Raw genomic sequence first — 22,303 nt, 5'->3', positions numbered from 1 at the left:
AATATATACCTAAAGTTTTTTAAAAATCTATAGTTTTCGTATTAATACCACATATTTAATTTCGTTTATATTGTGTTTAGTATTTTCTAACTCGTAGGTTTACATATACGCAGAAAAATAATCTAACAGACATATACCCATAGATAGATTTAACCCCTTATCGCCATGTCCATGTTTCATACGGTCATCGAGTTATCGTTTTAAAATTTTTCAAACCAAAATTAAAGCACAGAAAAATACTATAATTCGATCAAAAATTACACACAATCCAAAAACATTTGAAGTATTCGGCGCATTTTTAATCGAATCAGTATGAAAGAACATTTTAATAGAAACTGAAAGAGTCTTCTAATTAGATAAGGCAAAACAGTTAAATGGTTAATGCAGAATTATACTCAGAGTACAAATTCCATGCAATGTTCATATGCCTAAATTCAAGCATTTAACTTGTTGCGAATTCAATTATCCCAATCACATACTGAAATTGTGACAACCCATCATTTGAAATATTTATTCCAAAACTTGATATAAATTTATAATTTTAGTCAAGAAAATATATGCCAAATTTCATTTGTTTAGCTCCTTATCATCATTATCTATAGAATTCACATGTACTCGCAAGAACGGACAAATTTCCCTTAAATGAATTTTGCCAAAGTTTGACAGAGACATATAATCCAGATGTAGGGATCATCTACTGAATTTTATTTGTTGTTTTTGTTGTGTGCTTCTACGATCTTTTACAGTGACAGGTCGGCAGACAGATATTATTCCAGAAAGTATTATTTTGAACCTAAAGATGTTTAAAATTCTGAGATTGTTTAAAATCTGGCGGTTAAAGTTCTTAACGGTTATAGCACGGGATAACCAATAGGATTGATCTCTCTGAAATGATTTCCTATAACCCTACAATAGGTGCAATTTTTCTTTGTACAACTGACTAACTCCCATGTTATGACCCCCCCCCCTGAGTCCGAAATAGGCATTTTTGGAATTATGCCTGTCTGTCTCACTGTCTATCTGTCTATGAACACGATAATTCAAAACCGCTTTCAGCTATAGGGATGAAACTTTGCATATAGATTTTACACCATTTTTTTAAAATTACTGTAACGTTTTAAATAAAATCCATTCATAGGAAGTTTATCCTAAGTAAAAAAGATAAATGCAATACTAAAGAGGTAGATGTATTAATTAATTAATGAACTTTAATTTTCATCTTCATCATTATTTATATTCATCGCCTCTAAACATGAAAGACTTGGTTAGTGAAAAAGACTATCCAAATGTTTTTTAAAAAACTTTTTAAAGTAAAGAGTTTTTATAGGTGCATTGAACACTCTTATTTTCCGTGTTTTCCTTTTCTTGATTTATATTTGAATCTTGTTGAAAAGTCATATCTTTCATCTCTTGTTTGAGGTTTTAAATTAATAATATTTTAAAGTTTTATTTTTTCTACCATTCTTTTTTAATTCAACAAATGTTTGGGGCAATTTAGCTATGAACAGGCTATGCACTTCCAATATTTTTAACCTTGCCAAAAGTTTACAGTCCAGGGTCGAAGGTGGGAGAGGGGACAGTATGCTTGTTAAGGAATAAGCGGATTAAGCCGGATGGCTTGGTTGTCAGGGCATTGGATTCGCATCGTTTGGGTTATGAGTTCGAAACCTACAGGCCGAAGATTCTCCGTGTACACGGTAGCTGGTGTATCTGTCGTAGCCACAAAGTCCTAGAAGTCGGGACAATACCACTGGGGTTACTGAATCATCTCTCTGGTGATCGTTCTTTGATTCAAGTCTAATTGACGATCTGTGGATGAAATGTATAAATGAAGTTCGCCCAGTGAAAAGGGTTATGATGTATGAATAGATAGAACGCACTCTTGGACCTAGATGACGCTACTGCAACAAAAGACGCTAAAACTGTGCTTAAAATCGCCGATTTCGCCAGCGGGCTCGTATATGCCAAGTGCCCTAGGCAACAACAATAGAATATGCGGAAAAGTTTCGGAGGGACCATTATTGCTGGTTTTCAGTTTTCCGTATATATTCGTTAAGCACCTGTGAAGTAAGCGTTTTTACAGTGACATCAATAAAATTGCGATTTTTATCTGGATTTTAACATGTGATTAAAGACTTCAAAACATATATATGCGATTAATGCACTACATGTAATGGGAATAAATTAAGAAAGGATATAAAAATTTGGAAGATAGATAGCGATAATTATTTTCCTATAAATTTGATATGATTTTCTATAAAATGAAAATAAGTATACAGTAATGCATAAAAAATTATTTTAACTCGAAAACGTGAACAATACGATAACAGCTATCTTATATTGATTTTGTAGTAATAAATACATCTTATCATCATATTCAACATATTCTAGTGACTGTATGTTTTTTTTTATTATTAAAAGAAAAAATCATAATCAGAAAAACATAACTTCTGTCGGCACTTCTAACATATTATAAACAATCCTAAACTTAGTAAATATAGATACAACAACCCATCCAAACCATTAATTTCCTTTTCCTATAAAATCTCCAGGCTAAATTTAGCAGTCCCTTTTATCGAGTTCTAGAATGATTCATTAAATTTTCTTCAAAAGCTCCAGCGAAGATCGGTGTGTCCTCTGAAGAGGTAAAATAATGAGGAAAATGAATCGATTATGTGTGCGAGGGACACTCCCGTATCGATTTCACAGGAATCTTCTGTTAATAAATGTTACTCTCTGATCTGTATGATTAATGAGGACGGACAAGATGTTTACTGACTGATGGTTTGAAACTTCTGTATGTTCAGTAACAGGAATTTTCCTATTTTTATACGAAATTTTATTAAAATTTAGAATAAAGTTATTTATTTAGAGCTGTGGAAATAAACCATCGAGCGTGGCCTTCCTCTTTAATAAATTTGTCATGCCAGAGAACGCCTTGCATGGTTTTGGCGTACAATAATTACGACATGTTAACTTTTGGCGAGAATTTAGCATTTTTCCTGAATCTATCGTAGCATCCTTGGCGAGTGTTTTGGCGATTGTTCATATGCATTAATGGTATCCAAAAATTGAAATTGCGTTTTAGACACGTTTTTCTCAAGCGTTTGAAACGAAAATTTGACACAAAACTACACTTATAGTCATAAAATTCCATACCAAATTTAATATATTCGTTTTTGAATTATCGTGTTTGCATGTTTCTGAAAGTACAGATAGACAGATAGTCAACCTGTCGATAGACAACTGATAGACAATGTAGGATGTGGCTCAACATTTAAACAGAAATCGACACTATACATGTCAGATCTGTATAACAAATTCTAGCTCTCTAGCTCTCTTCGTTTTGTAATTATCGTGTTAATTTATATTCGAACAGCCGGACAAACGGACTTCCTCTGAATAGATTTCATTCAAAATTTGATAGAAATCTGCAAATTTGGTGTAAAGGCCGTATACCAAATTTTAACCTTCTAGCACAAAGCGTTTTTGAGTTATTTTTGTCACAGACAGATGGATGGACGGATATTTTCCAAAAATGTGTTTTTTGAATTTATGGAGATATGTCAAGATTTATCAAAATCTACGATTCTTATACTTTCTCTATACTACGTATACTAGAAGGCAAAAAGGGTGCCTATTTTATAGTCTAAATGCTTAATAAATGATCTGCTCAAATCTAGATGACGGTTCTAACTCATGGGCTATCCATTTTATTTAGAAATTTTAAGAGCTGGAAACTAGATGCTCCTGTTTATGGCATAGTTTCTGAGACAAATCTGTGGGACGATTAAAAGACCTATGTTAAATGAACGATCTCAAATGACGGTGGTTGTGTCTGCATTAGGATTTGAAGCTAGTGGAAGCGTCTTCCAAAATAAAAGGGAAGATTTGTCCCGCTAGAGAAGAAAACGAAGACTTAATAAGAGGATATACATTTACATTTGGTTGCAATTTTTTCTCATCACACAAGTTTAATCTTTGTCATTCAATTACAAATTCAGTTCAGTTATATTAACGCCTCGTATTTAAAGCAACACTAGGTCTATTTTAGGACGGACCTAGTAATTTTGAACCGTGTTCAGATGACGAGGACGGCACCTTAGCTGGTACCTCCTCTTCTCCAAACATCTGCATCACACAAGAGGGAGGACGCTTGATCCCGACCGATTTAACGTGCACCAGTCCCGCTTACACAACGGTTCTTCAGTGGTATCAGGTCTCGAACCCGAAACTCTCCGGTTCCGAAGCCGAGACCTGACCACCAAGACACTGCGACACCTCATACAAATGCAAATCTGATTTAGGAAGTCCCTTTGCAATTACCCTAGAACTGTTTCAGTATCGAAAAGGGAGCATACAGCAATAAAAGAAAATCGAACCTAAGACAATTGTTAGGCTATTGAATTACACCGGAAAAGAAAAACGAATAATACAAAAATTGTAGGCTATTATTTGTGATTCAAATATTCTTTCGAGAATTTAAACAGTTAATATAAAAAAAAGGAAGAATTTCTTTTCCCCCTTATTTATCAAAGCATGCCGTACGGGAGAATTGAACGAAACATAAATCTGTAAATTTATTTTGTCTCATTGGTGCTCAGGCTGTGAAGTTTCGGAAAGTAGAACATTCGATAGCTATCTTGTAATCCAAGAGGCTGTAGTTTTTATTAAAAGTAAATCAACGAATGTTTCATTAAATGTTTGGAAAAATATATATACTTGAGAAAATTTCACCTGTCTTCTTGCTAAATTCGAGATGCGAATCTCAACTGTTACATAAGTAAGTGGAATTACTTGTAGTAGTAAGATAGCTGGATAATGTACAATTATGCTATTTTAACGTAATGTTTTTAGATTAGATATTGTATGGTCTTGCTGTTTTAACACGTAATGCTTTTAAATATTATCTTATGTACAGTCATGCTGTTTTAACACTTAATGCATTTAGATATTATCGTATGTACGGTCATGCTGTTTTAACACTTAATGCATTTAGATATTATCGTATGTACGGTCATGCTGTTTTAACACTTAATGCATTTAGATATTATCGTATGTACGGTCATGCTGTTTTAACACTTAATGCATTTAGATATTATCGTATGTACGGTCATGCTGTTTTAACACTTAATGCATTTAGATATTATCGTATGTACGGTCATGCTGTTTTAACACTTAATGCCTTTAGATATTATCGTACGTGCGGCCATGCTGACTTAACACTTAATGCCTTTAGATATTATCGTACGTGCGGCCATGCTGACTTAACACGCAATGCCTTTAGATATCGTATGTACGGCCATGCTGATTTAACACGTAATGCCTTTAGACTAGCATACTTTTGTAAATTGCGTCATGTAAAAATTATGAAATGCAGCATCATATAGGAAAATTCATTGAGTTTAAAGCTACGATATTTGGCAAGCACTTATTTTTGTAGTAATTGCTAATTAAAATTGGTCTTTACAAAATTTCATTTGGAATTTTATTAATTTCAATAACTTTCCAAGGTATTATTGCACAAAATTTAATTAAATCTCTTTGAAATGATTATTTTTCGTATTTTTAAAGATATTACTACTTTCGTACAGCCGAACACTCCGGTACCACTGAACGAAGCAGTAACGACAATTTTTAAAGATGTCGATTTTATGTCGGTATCTTATTTTTCCCCATTTAAGCATACTGTTCAACATTGCAATTCATTATTTTAGTGCCTGAATTTTTAATCTCTAACATTTTGCTCCGATATAAAAATTTGATACTTATGCGCATGTTAATTACTCATCTCCATATAGACACACTAGATACTCATAGGCGTCTCATTTTTGGTGAGAAGAAACCAGTGTGTCCTACTTGCCATATTGATTTTAGTACCAAACACATTTTAATTGAATGCCCTGTCTTTTACCCTCAAAGTATATATTTTCACACATCAATAACTTTACAGGACTTGGTGGGTGAAAAATTCCACCCAAATATTTTTTACTTTTAAAAACCATTCATTTTTATACCTGTATTTAGCACTTTTTTTACCTTTTTGTGTTTTACATTGGCATTGTTTTATATTTTCATATGTTAATACAAATGTTGATTTTATAATATCGGATATTTAATTTTAGCAATACTATCTTTTATGAAGTTTTACATTGATATCATAGATTATATATATTCTGCTTTCATTTTACCGTTTAATTGGTGCAGTATAACCAAATATGGTTCTTGCTCCATAAACAACAAGCAAACAATGCGCATGTTATCGTTGCTATAGTTACGAAAGAGTTTTAAAAATTACAATTTTTATTTTTTCCACCCTGGATGGCACTATGCTGTTTCTAGATTTTATTGTATTCTCTCTGTATTCTAAGTAACTTCTCCCCTTATTTTGGAGAGAAAAATAAAATTAATTGAATATAATGTAGGGACAAAAGAATAAAAAGCGGATGATTTTAACTTGGCCAATATCAGGAAAGTTGCTACGCTGCTGCAACTACTACAGACAGTTTTAAAGCTTTGAATTCTCTTGTTTCACATTAATTAACGACCAGTTTAAAAAGTGCTGTGCATTGATTGGTGGATTTTTCCTAAAGATAACTATTTGAAATTCCCTAAAATAGTAATATTAAAGCCTTTAAAACTTGATCCTTTATAGTAGCAAAAGTTTACAAAATGTTTTCATCTAACATTTTATTAAACAAGAATACTTCATAGAATACCATGGGATTGGAGAACTGAATAAAAATATAGACTTCATGATTCTTTCAGCTGCTCTTTTATTGGTTCAAACAAAACTCTTCATTTAGAACTTTTTCCAACTGGAACTGCATCTAATAAATTTAGAAATTACATTTTGGACAAATTTGAATGGACACTCTGTAGAATAGATAAGAAATTGCTACATTTTAAACAGTTTAAACAACTAACTGAAAGAACAAAAGTATCTTATAAATCTACATTTCTTTTTCTCTTTAGGAATTGCAGGCTAAGATTTTTGAAGGATATGACTGTACTTTTTCTGAAGTCAGTTTTCTGAAGATTCTGCGACACAAGGCTAATGCAGAGGCTTTTCTGTGTTCACACAAGTTTCAGAGATTGAAAAAATGATTCAAGGTAAGCTGATTTTTTTTATTTTGGTTATAAAATGTAAGACAAATTACTTTATGAATTTTGTTAAGAAAAGTCTTTAAAAAGATTCTGCTTAATCTCTTAGTATTTTGTGCAGTTGTAGTAGAAAATAGATATTTTGAAGGACTATAAAGGATAAAGAACCTTTTGCCAGAAACTTATCTGTAAATAAAAAGACAAATACAAAATTTCAAGTGTATTTATGTTTTTGCATATCAAGATTTTGTTCGACTATTAATGTCTCCGTGCACTGTTTTCTTTATTTTAACAATGTTTTTAGGCTGGCATGCTATCTATAAAATGCAACGTCCGTGATTAAAATCATTCAAAATTTTCAAGGCGTGAACATGAAACCAAAAGCTATAAAACTGGCATTCATAGTTTCTAGTTTAGTTTATACTTATTGAAAGCTCAAGATTTAAACTGGAGTTTTAAGAAAAACTAACGAATCTTACTGATTCTTTTTAATTTCGGATTATAGTGCATAAATTAATTTTATACCACTAAAAATAAAATAAACTTTCAAATGTTACAAATGTTTTTATCGTTCGAGTTTTAATTCTCCCTTCGTCTTATACAACATTCAAAGGATAGTTAACTTTCAAATGAGCAAAAAGGGACGAAAATGTGAAATTTTATTTTTATCGTTTCATTACCAAAATGTTTATATTCAATTAAAATTTTGTCATAGAATGTATTGATTAATGAAAGGAATATTTGAAAGACCTAGTGATAGAAAAACTAAATCTTAATGATTTTCTGAAAATCACATTGCAATTAGATTTAAATGACTGATATGTGCCAGGTGTTGTCTTAATTTTTCAGGAAGCTAAACAGAATCGATTGTAAAGATTTCAGTTAACCATTAAAAGAAAATAGAGAAGGCATTTTATATTTCGAAGTTTTAGATATTAAAAGTAAATTTTCGTTCAGGAAAAATAAAATTCTTATTAAAATTCAGTAAGCGGGCATAAAAATATTCGTAAAAAAATTAACTTTTAATGAGAAATTACAAAATTTTAAGTTTTTAAAATAAACTTTCATTGCGTAATAAGGAAAAAATATTAGAAAATTAAAAATTAAGTCGCCGGAAATGTCTTAAATTTTTTTTAAAACTCGACTCGTTTTTTAAAATGTATTGTTTTGAAAAGTTTTTAAGAGAAACTTGACGTATTTATATTTTAATATACATGCATAAATTTCATAACTCTAAGTGAATAATTTGTAAAAGTTTCAAATAGTCCGCTTTGGCACTTCTGAGCTTTACTCTTCTAATTTTCTTTCTTTAAAATACGTGCTTTCACGATTATTATTTTGAAGTGGATATTGGAGAGGTTCGATAATGATGACGGACCTTTTTTGTATTTTAAAGATTTTATTGTTTCTCCGCTTTCGGGAGTTGGTTTCAGCCTTGCCTTTCGGCTTGCTGCTTCGTCGATGATGTTACAAAGACTGATGGTTTTTTACATATACCGCTAGAGGGCGTTACAAGTGAGAGGCGGGGCAACATGCTTACGTAACAGATCTTTTCGGTTTTTACGATACCTTAGGGATTAAAGGATAGGTTCCTGTTTTGTTAAAAAAATCTTGAATTTTCGTAATGAATGGAAATTTGTATATTAAAGTATCGTATATTTGGTAGCATAGATGGCAAAGTATTTTTAATAGTAAATATTTACCTATGATTTCATCAAATGCAAACACACAAGTGTAATTTGTTTCTGTCATGTACGTCATCTGGCGAGAAAAATGAGTCGAGGCGCATCTTTTTAGCGTAGTGAGGAAAGTTTCTTATTAGGGTGGTTTTCATTTCTTTGTTGATACATGATCAGCAAGCACCCTATAGCAAATAACCGCAGTTACATCAAAAAGAGGCCTTAGAAACGCTTTTTTTCTTAACTCTCGATGCTGAACTTTTCCCGAAACAGTCAGCCGTTTTTACTTAACAAGCGCCTGGATTGAAAGACCAAGAAATAGATAAATTTACCCATAAAATGTTTTTCATATTTACAAAAGCCCCCTCGCCGGTTTTAAATTTATATAAACACTAATATCCAGTCCACATTACATTCCGATTTCTTTATTTAATCATGGATTAATTACGCGCTTGTTATAGAATTGATCTGCTGGATCCCAAAGGGGCCTCGGTTGCCTGGTGGTAGGGTCTCAGCTGCGGAAGCGGAGGATTTCAGGTTCGAGGCTCGATTCCACTGAAGAACAGCTGTGTAAGCGGGTATGGTGCATGGTAAATCCGTCAGGGACAAACGTTATCCAGCTGGTGTGGTCTGGAAGTTAGGTAAGGGATGCCAGCTCGGGTATCGTGCTCTTCATCTGACCGAGGTTCAAAATGAAGAGATCCGTTCCAACATAGCCCTAGTGTTGCTTTCAAGCGGGACGTTAATATAACTAAATTGATTGATCCCAAGAAAATCGCAAGTCAACCGTAGGGTGTGGGCTCCCTAAAATATTCTCGCATACTCGCTAATTAAATTGCTATGCCAGAGAACACCTTATATGGCACTAGTGTACAATAGCTACGAACTATTAACTTTTGCATGAAATTCTCATTTTTACTGAATCTGTCGTGTCATTGGCGAGTTATTTGGCGATTATTCCCTGGCATCTCGTTAATAGTATCCGAAAATCGCATTTGTGCTTTAGACACGTTTTTCACAACCGATTAGGACAGATTTGATACAAAACTGCACTTGTAGTCGCAAAATCTTACACCAAATTTGATACATTTAAGTCATTGTATTTCTGAGTTATCGCGCTTATGTTTCTGAAAGTACAGACCGACAGATGGTCAACCCCTTCTAGGATTTGGCTCAATTTGATGGGTGTCTACATTATAGATGTTAAATCTGTTTGCCGAATTTTATTCATCTAGCTTTCTTCGTTTTGTAGTGAACTTATATTCTAACAACCGGACACAGATTTTCTTTGAACAGACTTTACTTCATTTGATAGAAATCTGCAAATTTGGTGTAAAGACCGTGCACCAAATTTCATCCTTCTAGCTCAGAGCGTTCAAGTTCTTTGTCAGGCAGACTGAAGAATATCTTCCAAAATTGTGTTTTTCGAATTCAGGAAGGTCTAAAACGTGACGATTCGTCAATCTCGGGTTCGAATTTTTGACTATTATACTTTCTCTATACTAGGGTTTATACAAAAACCGACTTTTTGAAAAACCGGTTTTCGAATTCAATATTTACAAAAACCCGGTTTTAGTCGATTTTCGAATTTTTATAAAATGAAATGGGAAAAAATATTTTTAATTTATATAAAATGACAAAAAATGGAATTAAAGTCAAAATATTAAAAAAAAAAAAAAAAAAATTAAGGATTACTTATACATATTACCTACACAAAATAACCTAAAGTCAAACAAAAATTTCAAATAGCATTCATATTTTCATTAATTTTAATTTCTCCTAAGAAAATAGCATTTTTAAAAACATAAAATATCCACTGAACGGTGGCTAAGTCTTGTTCGTATATTGAACACAATATTGCTTGAAATTGGAAATACTCGTTCACTAGCTACTGAGCTTTGTTTTATAGTTTTCATGGAATCAAATAAATCTTTTCTTCTATTTGTTGCCTCAAATAATGAAAATTCAGCTTTTAGTCTTTGCATTTGTTAGTTTTTCTTTAGGGTTTTCAAGAAACTTATGGATTGATTTTTCCATGGCTTCTTTTAAAAAAAACATTACACTGAGTAGTTTGCTCTCCATCGGAATCAGTTTCCACATAAGAATTTGGAAATATTCAAGACAATATCGTCCCGGATAACTTAATTTCGGCTTTTGAAGCTAAAGAAAGCACACTAGATTTCTTCGCTGAACTAGAAATGTCTTGTGGACTTTGCAAATACAGCAAGAGTTGGTAATTCTACTTGTCTTTCTTGAATATGTTCTTTTGAAGCATATAATAATTTCAAACTTATTTCAGTGCTTAAATTTTTTTAGTTTAGTTAACATAAACTTAAATACATCTTCACTTGTTAATAAACTGTTATCTCGTCGCCCTAAGCCTTCAGCTACTGGATGAATCGATCCCAACTGATAAAAATATTTGTTTTTTTAAGAGGAATATCCAGGTGTTCCAGAAAACCGGTTTTCTTAATTTAAAAACAGGTTTTCAAATGTGACAAATTTACTTTATAAAACCGGATTTGAAAAACCGTCAAACCCCATTCCATACTACATACATTAGGAAGTAATAATGCTTGTCGCTGGGGAAAGAATCGTATTTTCTGGAATAGCATAACTGTTAATGATAAACTTTGCATGATATACTTTCGGTCAGGCTGTTATTTGAAACCGATTATGTAAAATGTGCCTAATTACATTATTCTTACCTAAAGGAAAGTTGAAACAATTTTTCATTTTAACGTTTCTCTTTACAGATGGTCATCCATTGAGCAATTTTCGAAAGATGCGAAATGGATTCTACAACATAAAGGTCCGGAATTCCCAATCAAGGCTCTAAACAAGTGTTCGCCATCTGGAAGAAGTGTGTAGGCGAGTTGTCGATGAAGTCATTAGCTACAGCTAGAAAAATGCAAAGCTGCAAAACATAAATATTTTTCTTGAACATTTCCTGTTTGAAATGGATACGAGTAAGCATAAAAAGGATTTCTTGTATTAGTATTTCGGATGCACTTTCTCACTCGCCGGTTTCGTTTTGATATATAGTTCACAGTAATTAAATGTTTGAATTTATAACTAGAGTAATTGTGCTGCAAAAAATACATTGCAAAGTCGAAGAGATACTGCTTTGTCCATCTAGAGGAAGCATTGGTCATATTTATTAATAACATACACAACTATATCACTCGATAAATTCAAATTATTTTCAAGGTCCCTTGAAACTGTTGTCCTTTCATCACTGATTGTATTAATCTCATGTAACGTTTATGTTCAGAATGAGACACCTGAAAACAAAGCAAAAACATAACATCTATTTAGATATGAAATTGTCTTTCATAACCTTTGATCCATAGACGCTTGAGAAATGTACTGTAGATAAATTCTTTATTTTGGGTGATAGATTTTGCTATAAATTTGTTTTACTCCCTTTGAATTTTCTCGGAGTAGTTCACCAAATCGTAGATCCAATGATACGAAATGTTATTTTAGGTTTGAAATCTTGAAGATCCGTCGTCCTGACCTAGGAGTAGCGCGTCTTCCCCGTGACCTGGGATCGAGTCCTGGTTCGGGCATGGTTGTCCTTGATTCTGTGTTCTGAGGTGGGTGATAGCCCCCCTGTATAAAGGGGTTATGCAATGTAGTGCGAGTGTCGTCTTCATATGAGCTAGAAGTCAACTTCTCCCCTCGGGTGCTCAGGGGCCTTTACCCACAAACTCGGCTTAAACCGTTGACTTTGTCAGCGGGTTTGTCTATGACAAATGCCATAGGCAACAACAGCAAATCCTAAATATTAAATGTGAACACACTTAAACCAACAAATTAAATGTGAATACATTAAATTGAACAAATTAAATGTGAACACACTTAACTGTGCCAGTCAAGTCATTCTGTTTGGAATTTAAAACGTTATCGACTGCTTTAAAATCATCAATCCAATACACCTTTTGAGATCTCGATATGTAATTCGGTTTGGCTATAACTTCACGATGCTCGTTCTTTTAGCATACGTCATTTCGTCGAGCACACACGAGAGTTTTTGTGTGTGCCTCGATGGTGGAATTTGATAGCCTTCTATTGAAAACGATCCAATGTTTTAACGGAGAATATGGACTTATTATAAGGCTGTCATTGTGTCCAAAGTTTTGTTAGATGAAAGCAGGTAGTAATCAATGCCATCCAGTCCTATATTAAAAGGCATCCGGGAACAGAGTACTTCCAGCATGCATCTTTTCTGATGCACCTTATCGCTCCTGTCACTCGACCAGTAGAAAATCCACTTTGGAAGGTATTTTTTTCTGGAATCTCAATTTGCTATATTCAAGACCATAGATTTAGTTGCTTTGCAACAAATGGTTTCAGAGGTGTCGATATTCCGATTACATCAAACAATTTTAAATGCAAGCGATCATATAGCTACTGGTGTGATCGATTCCAGCTATAGCCAGTCTTTCTTCCCTTGTGCTTAGTTTGCCATTGCCATTGCCATTGTTATTGCTCTATTTCTTCTATTCTCTACTATGCATTGTAATTTTTATTGCGGATTCTGCATTTATGGAGACAATATTTTCTGTTGGAATACTCACTGATATTGCCAATCTTTTTATCAAATATTAATCATAATTTCCCCACTTGAATATTTGGATTTTCTTGGTTTTCCAACTTCTGAGCTCCAACTGAATAGTTATTGTTGAGACTCTACCTGAATTTCATTTCATTCAGTCGTTTCTCCGCTAATAAGATTCAAAGATGTGGGATCGTAATGTGAAATAATCCACTCGTTATTAATCTGACTCCATTTTATTATCTATCTAACTATATACAATTCTATTTACATGCTATATATAATTTTAAAATGCTTGCTTTTTTAGTTGCCATATACAAAAACATACATTGGTTTCGCGCGCAGTTAATTCTGATTTTAGAGTTGTAAAAGCAAGTTATAACTCTAGTATGATTAAAGTTAAAATTAGTTTTTTAGCCAAAGGCGCTCGTAACAGTTATTGTTCCTTTGAAACATGTTGTTGTTTTTAGATTCTCAAATCCATGAAGCAATATATCGTTACTAAATAGCAGGAAAGGCAGATTTTGCTTATAAACAATGACTTGCATCGTATACCTGTTTCAATGTGGTCTACTTTTCTTACTTGAAGCTTCAATAAATTAGCTCACCTTTTGAATAGGATATGATTATTTGAGAATACTAATTTTCCCAGGAGTTGAGTGCCAACATGTGCACATGAAATGCAATTCAAACTGTTGACCACATTTTTGCAAGATGTCCCTATTTTAACACTTCGTCGTTCAAACTTTCAAGCCCTGAAGGACCTGTAAGATCCATCAGTTTCCCTATTTTAATATTAATTTGATTCAGAATAAAAAAAGGGCAGGTGTAGCTTATGAACTACAAAGATTTGTTTCTCAATTTTAATTTGTGACCATTTCTAATAAATTTTTTGTCGTCGACTTTTTGGGCGATATTTGTTATTTCTACTTAGAAACGCGCACGATTTCATCTTTAAGCCTTGTGCTTGACGTATAGTATAGCCAGCATTAATTTATATCATAAAATATTGCATTTAATCCATTAGAAAAACAGATGTCTCAAATTTTCCAACATGCTTACGTATTATCTGATGTTGAATTTTCTGAATGTGAGCTTTTTGAAATCTCAGGTTTTATTAATAAAATTATGGAGGTTTCGCAGTATGAAAGTTCGTTAAAAAATTTGACTTTGGTCATTCAAATGGAAGGTGCGTTTTGGGTCATAATTAGAAAATCGGATTCAGTTCAAATTCGTATTCCATTCAAGGAGGCTGAGCTGTGGCGTACTCTGTGCTGTTGAGAATACATATAAGGTATCGGAGGCGTTGTTCTCTTTTGATGGTTTAGAAATATACTAGAACAAAAGACGAAGACTTTATCTTCCGGTCCTGAAATGGTTGCAGTACTTTGAGACTCCATCTATATTTTGTCAGCAAGATCTTGATCTCAGTTTAATGGATGGCTTATTGCGATTTCTAATGTATGTCCAGAGTTAGCTTGCAGTAGGAGTTTGTCTTCCATCCATAATTTGTCAATGAAATTATCTTACCTTTAATTAAATAATGGAATGGATATTCTAAGGAATTTCCAGAGTTAACTTTATAAATATTTGGAATTTTTCATAACACTTAGTAATACTTTAGTAATGCACCAAAAACATTGTAATCACAGGAGAATTTGAATTAAATGCTAGAAAAATAAATTCCTATTCATTTGTCCGCTTTGATAATAGCCTTCTCAGTAGATATAAACACTGCCTGGAATCTTATTTCATAAAAGCAATTACAATCCAAATATTATATTAAAAACCTAAATTGCCCATTATATAGTGACGTCGTAAAACAAACTTAATAGGGAAAGCAAAATTCAAAGATCAAATTATCACTTGACAAAAGTTATAGCTTCATTATATAGATGTATCAAATTTCTAATTTAAAATCTTGGATAAAAAATGTATCTCCTTACGAATATTCAAAATGTAATATTTAAATGGAAATTTCTACGAATGTGTTGTCAGGAAAAATACTTCCTCTCTAGATCCGAATAGGGATAAAATTAGGTAGGAAAGCTCCAAACATGAATATTGAGATAGTATTTTAGTGATGCGCTATCAATTTTCCGTTGGATTTATCGTCTTCAAACTTTTGAAGTGAAAATAATAAATTGCGTTCATTGGAAAGTAACTTAAATGTAGGAATTATTTAAGACGTAGGCCAAAAACCTAATTCTAGCAGAAAGTTCATTAATTTTTAGTTAAGTTTACAATTCGGATATTTAAATATGATTCGCGCGTATGCGTAGATGGTAAGTTTATTATTAGCTTTAAATATCGGTGGTAGATTAAGACTAGGAAAAATTTCAATAGGTATTGTTTATACTTCCAGATTTCTTTCACGTTCTGATGTTAAGAGTATGATGCTAAGCTTCTTTATAAGGGGAGAGGACGAATGAGGGATGGGAAGGGTAGGAATCGGAAGGGCGTAGTCATTAACAACCGTGTAATCGTAATTCGGGAGTAAAGGGCGGATTAGGTACCAGCCGGCTGGTGAGAGGGAGGGAATTTATTCTAGTATCTAAGTTTAACAATGTATAATAACCTAATAAATTAACAAACCATTTAAACTAACAAACGTTTTATAAAGAACCTTAACATATACTTTCAACTCTGAACAATGGAAAAAATCTGGAGTAGGCAAAACATCGCATCGGTCCGTTACTTTCTATTGCAGGTTGAACTTGAAAAGTGAATTTTAAACATCGAAACGCGTTGCAAGGTTTTTAAGTGTAAACTGTGTAGATTTAAACTTCCATAATAGCTTTTAATAATTGAAGTTTTAAAGAGAAGAAGCTTTACAGAGAATAGGATTTAAAGCGAACTCAAAATTAATATTTAAAGGGATCTTGAGTATATTTGAAAATTTTCTGAATATTCGTGGTTGGAGCAAAATTATCAAGTGAATTAGTACAGATTAACCGTTTAACTTCAGAGTTATTGTATGTAGTTATCTGAAAGTGTAGATTATATACTTATACAAGTATAGAAAGTAGAGAATTAAACGAAGTAGAGAATTCTTTCCACTCTGGCATTTGCAAAAATAATCAATGTTCGACATAAAAACAATTATATATAAAATTCGTCAAATAGACTATTAAAAAGTGTGGATTTCATTGTAACTAGACGAACTCCAATTTGCTTAGAAATTAGCTTGGAGTAACCTGTTCCAAAATTGTTTCAATATGAGCGGTGATTATACGTTCCGTATCTGAATGCAATCTAAAGTTAGAAACCAACTGTCGCTTTAATTTGATCAATTGAGAAATTATAGCGGCAAACATGTACCTAAAATGTTATCTTTCGTGATTGGAGTTGTTCAGAAATATTTGAAGACCATTTTTTACTTGATCTGAAAAAAAACATTAAAATGTCTAAGATAATGAAATAATTATAACAATGCAATTTTAGTAAAACCAGTCAAGTACTTTAGTTTTTATTCTAGAATAACTTTTTATCTTAAACAATTTTCTTGCTGAACGCATGTTTAATCAAGTTGGATTTAAATGGGCGAAAAAAAATCGTTCAAAACAAATCTTGTTGTAATTCTATGCTTTTGATATTAGGAGCGGTTACAATTAAGAGATATTTAAATAATTTTCCTAATTATATGAAAGATTTTGCATACACAAATATTCTATGCTAATTACATATCTTCTCCTTAATCTTTGAAAATATGAGTACTTAAGGCCAATAATCACCGTCCCACCTCTATTTCCCAAAGCAGTTGAACTACTAGGAAATCTGAATTGCAAGGTAAAACGGAAGACAAATTTGTGATCCTGGCAAACAATGATTTAGATGAGATGTTATCCTGGTGGAAAAATTTCAACCAAAGAGATCTGTTTGCAGAACGATAGGGCAGGACCGGTATCGAGATCTGTTTGCACTCATGCCAAGAGTTTTTGTAGAAATTAAAGTGGTTTAAAAATCCAAATGTTATCCATTTGGAAATAAGTCTACTGGTAAGGGCATCTTCTATTTCTTGCTCAGGAAGTAATAGTATTAGTTTTATATGCCTTTTAAGGAGTTGAGCTACTTGCTGTTTTGGAAATCATTAAAAATCTTCTCTAAGTATCTTTTGGAATGATCCATTCAATTCCGGCAATTTCTTTCTTTTTTGATCCGATAGTTTGTTCCAGGCCATACCTGAGTGACTTGAACCTATATTAAATTCTGATTTATTCTTGAAATAGTATATATTTTAGACACAATTTGTTGGATAATTTTTGGAGAATGTATCGGGAGTTCCTCAGCTTTGTTTTCTTTGAAAAATATCAAAGAATCTTTTAGAGGAAGGACTGCGATATCTAATGAGTTAGCAGTTGGCAGGATTTCTGCTGTAAATAGGGAGTTAATTAGGTGAATTTTTAAAATGAATTTGTGAATCGATTAAAATCCTGAAACCGAAATGCAACGATTATGTAGATTCATGCATTCATGCATCTAAGATTAATGAAATGATTCGTTAAATTTTGAATTACTTGAACAAGATATCTCGGATATCAAGGTTTTATTTCGCAAATCAAATTATTTGCGAAAGATTTCAAAATTGCTTTGGTTAACATTGAGATTTAAGCAGTGATAATGACTGTTGATATTTAGATAGAATATATTAAAGATTAATTGTTTATCTTTATTGCTTAAATTTTCTGTTGCTATGGATACCCATTTAATGCAACGGCAACAGAAGATTCTGCCTGTTGGCTTAATGAAAAATTAGCAGAATTTAGCATTTGTGTTTTTTCAAAGGATTTCTTATGATTTTGAGAACTATATTTGGAATCCAAATAGGGTGGCCTAAATATTTGAGTTGTTTCAAGAAATTTGTATATTATGGCGCAGCTAAATATTGTTTACAACTTTAAATCGGAGATCTTGTTGGTCTGAGGCAAGAATTTCTAGGGTTCTAATGTTTTCAATGATAATTTTTGTTTTTTTTGTGTGAAAGGAATTCCAAGGAATTATTTCACTCCATTTTTTTTTTCTAATTGAAACTCCTCTTTAAAAAAATATATCGAAACTGTTCGCAATTTAGAAAATTGGAGAAAAAAAAATGCAGAACTTTTGACCATTAATTTTGATCAAGTTGTAGGAACGAAATTGGATTTTAAATGGTTTCTTTTACGTAATTCGAAATTAAAATAGATCAACATTTTTTTTTTGATACAAAAGATTTTTCCTAAAGTTTTCAATTAAGAATCTGGAATTAAATCCTGAATTTGAAATTGGTTGAACTACTCCAAAATCGCACCTTTTTAAATGGCAAAGAATTGTAGTTAATTTTGGAATGATGCTTCAGTTAGTTCGTATTTTAACTCTATGCATGATTGTAAGAATTAATGTCTATTACAGACTACTTAAGGCAGATTATAAAATAGAATTAATAACCTTGATTTTAATTGATATTTTTGAAAGTTTTCTTAAAATAAGGTGTTAATACACCAAGACTCAGAAGAAACACTCAAACAAGTGGACTGTAATACTAAATTTTATTAAAATCCCTATTTATATTAAACAGTCAAACAGAAGCGCCACCTAGTACTGATTTTGCAAGATAGAAACAGGGGCGCAAACATAAGGCTTTAGTAAAATACATATGTGGAATTGTAACTTAAAATTTTATTAAATTGATTTTAAAAAATTACTTCATCCAATTTTCTTCGGCAAAAGTAAAATAGCCTTCCATCAGCTCCTGTTGTATACAATTACAGCTATGTGAAATTGTTGTATCTAATTTTAAAGTAAAAGCCAGTAAATTTAGAACAATAGAAAAATTCGTATAACTATATTTTAAAGGTTGAATTCTCACTGATATAGTTATTTATAAATCCAATTTTTGTAAAAATTTTCTTTTAATGACATGCGTCTTCGTTAAACTACACAATCGGTGAATATAAACAATGCTCCAAAGTTGTGGAATCAAGGAAAACTGATATATTTGGATAAATGATTTTATTTTTGATATTTATATAGTTATTTAATATTTATGTAATTCATTTTTTTGATATAAATTAATATTTGTATAAAATTATGTTTCCATTATTTTAAGATTTGTTTATTTTGGATTGTTCTTGACATACTTGCATTTAGGTTGCAATAACCTATTGTAATGCTGTGATGGTAATCTAAACGTATTCATGTAATTATCTGAAGGATCAAATATACTGTGTAATACTTTGTATTTTTCTATGTTTTACATCAGTAATGAATTTAAAGAAAATGTTTAATGTTAAGGCTGGGTGATATTTTGCACAAGATGCGAGCACACTTTTGATTCTAAAACAAAATGCATTTCTATTCATATGTATTCTAAATCTTTAATTTCGAAAACATTCTGAATCGTATTTGTTAAATGTCAGAAGATGTGAAATAATGCAATTTATTTCAATGCTTAAGAAATAATAAACGCCTTGGCTGTTTAATTTATGTAAGCACTTGGATTTAGTATCTGGTTTTCTTATGATAATGAATTTTGAGCATTTTCAGAATGTTCAATGTTTTGATAGTGCCATGGTAAATTTCTTTCACTCGTTTACTCAATATTTCTTTTTTTTTATGGCTTGAAATGAATCTTGGAGATTTAGAAACGAGATATTTCCTCACTTCAGTCCAGAGCATTCATAATATTAGCTTTAATGATTTTTCCATTTAGAGCACACAATCTTTGATCTCAATAACAAGATAAAATATTGCTTCATTTTAAAAACCGCTTGGATTAAAAATTTTTACTTCAGGATAAAGGAAAAAATTGTGGTTGTCTTAACATCCTATGTTTCTACCAATTAAGCTTATAGATGCAAGTCTGCAATCTGTTTAGTGAGCCTTGCTGTAAACTCTTGGCAATGCCAAGTTGAATGATCAAACCTGGCTTTTAAACCATAAAATACAAATAATGGCCAATTTTACAGAACTTCGATTGCATCCAAGCATTACAAATTTCTTTTTCAGTCTGAATTATATTGGTATAATGAAGTTCAAGAAATCCGGTTCTATTTTTCCTTAAAAAAAAAATCCAAATGCCGGTAAAATGATTAATTAATGCACGAAGTGTTTAAAACTGAGCTTATTTCATTCACATCAGATTCTCAGAAGCTGTTATGCTATTAATAGCTTCAGTATTAATCTTTAATCTGTATTTGAGCTGATAGGGAAAATTTAAACTGCCAGAGTTGCAAATATTACCGGCCGTTATTAAACTTCTTTTGGATTATCAATACAATGATGCCCTATTCATATAATAAATGACGGGACACCGGAAAGGTGGTCTGAAATGCTTTGTAACTTATTCCCCTGAAAGAATTTCTTTCAGTTTTGGCTGGACGATGTTTTCTAAACAGTTAACTTTGCTCAATATCTTTTTCCAAGATCTCTTGCCTTTTAGATTTCTCTCAATTGATGGTTTTAGAGAATTTCAAAAATTTCCACGTGGAGAAACTTTCGTGTTTACTTTGTCATTTAATTTGTAATGTCAAAGTTTAGTTGTTGAGATGCTTTAGAGTCGGTGCCAAAGAGAGTTGAACAGTTGTTGAGGTGCTTTAAACATTAAACTTGAAATCATTCGAAAAACTAGTAATGCATTTTGAGAGATGATTATTTTATGAACGATCATTCTCTTTACTACCAAATGCTTGATAGTGTCTTTATGAATGCTTTTTTGTTATGGTAAATGACGGTAGAAGGGAAAAATAGCTGAGGCTGGATGCAGGAGAAAGACAAGATTCTGAAAAATAACAATTTATTTTAAACTGTGGGAATTGCTTTGAAGTATATTAGATATAAATAAGAACTCATTCACTTTGATATAGAGCAAAAAGCGATTATTGTATCATCTCTTCTTGGAAGTTTTCTGCAGATTTTGAAGAAATGAATTTTTTATACCTTAAGGAGCGATGACAAACAAAACATCTTTGATTTAATTTTGTTTCTATTACTTTAAAGGTTGAAATTACAGACGGAGGCTTTCGGTGCATTGTGAAAAATCAAAACATTCGTGTAAGTTTTCTGCAGATGGTTTTGGAAAAATGAATTTTTCATGCGTTTAGTTTGCCTTACAAGAATAATGGCACGCGGACATCTTTGATATAATTTTGTTTTGACTATTTTAAAGGTTATTGCTTTCGTTGAATTGTAAAAGATTATCCAACAATATGGATGAAATATCGCATTCCTTAATGCTTTTTTTCAGTTTTCTTCAATTGGAGTAGTTTCAAAACTGATTATTAGTATTTTGTAGATGTCTTAACCAATCAAATATTGCTCATTCCAAGTAAGATTTGATTCTTAACAGCTGAATTGGCCACTTAATAAGTACCTGTGTACCATTTCTATTTCAAGAAATGATTTGTTTCCATTTGCCTCTGTTGATGTTTTTCGCTTCTGAAAATTTTCAATAAAATGAGGCGTTATGCACTATTTTTGTTCATTCAATGTCTAAAATATTGGCTGAAGCACATTCATCTGTCGCAAGCGATCTTATGTTTGAACGAAGAATCTGAACTTATTTTTAGTACAAGGATTTTGTATACAAAAATTTGAAAGATGTTAGCAGGTAGTAATCAATACGATACAGCCCTATACTAAAAGGCATTTCGATAACAGAAGACTTCCAGCACACAACTTTTCTGTACGCATCTTATTGCTTCTGTCACTCGATCAATAGATCAAATGCTTTGACGCTGCACTTCTATCAAACGGAACTTGTTTTAATCTAGTCGATATTTTTAAACAGAGCAGCACATTAGAATAAAATTGTCAAGCTCAATTGAATGTATGCTCTTCTATAATTGCGGTTAACATTTTGGTGTCAGTTTAATAATTTGGACAAATCGTGCTGTCAACCTGTATCCATTTCAGCGAGTGGAAATCGAGATTAGAAACCTTGAACATTAATCTTTTTTAAAAAAATCGATCTTTGATGATGGCA

General features: G+C 32.0%; 1 long non-coding RNA gene across 1 annotated transcript; it reads left to right on the top strand.

Annotated features, from left to right (window-relative positions):
• Positions 1-4,643: 4,643 nt before the first annotated feature.
• LOC129957458 (uncharacterized) lies at positions 4,644-13,225 on the top strand. The gene is made up of 3 exons (XR_008782769.1): positions 4,644-4,783; positions 6,976-7,113; positions 11,540-13,225. It is a non-coding gene; the product is annotated as an uncharacterized LOC129957458 (long non-coding RNA).
• The last annotated feature ends 9,078 nt before the right edge of the window (positions 13,226-22,303 follow it).

This window comes from Argiope bruennichi, chromosome 11, assembly GCF_947563725.1.
Source record: "Argiope bruennichi chromosome 11, qqArgBrue1.1, whole genome shotgun sequence".
In the NCBI taxonomy this organism is placed as follows: Eukaryota; Metazoa; Arthropoda; class Arachnida; order Araneae; family Araneidae; genus Argiope; species Argiope bruennichi.
Note: the sequence above shows the minus strand (reverse complement) of the source record. Positions and strands in the feature narration are given on the sequence as shown.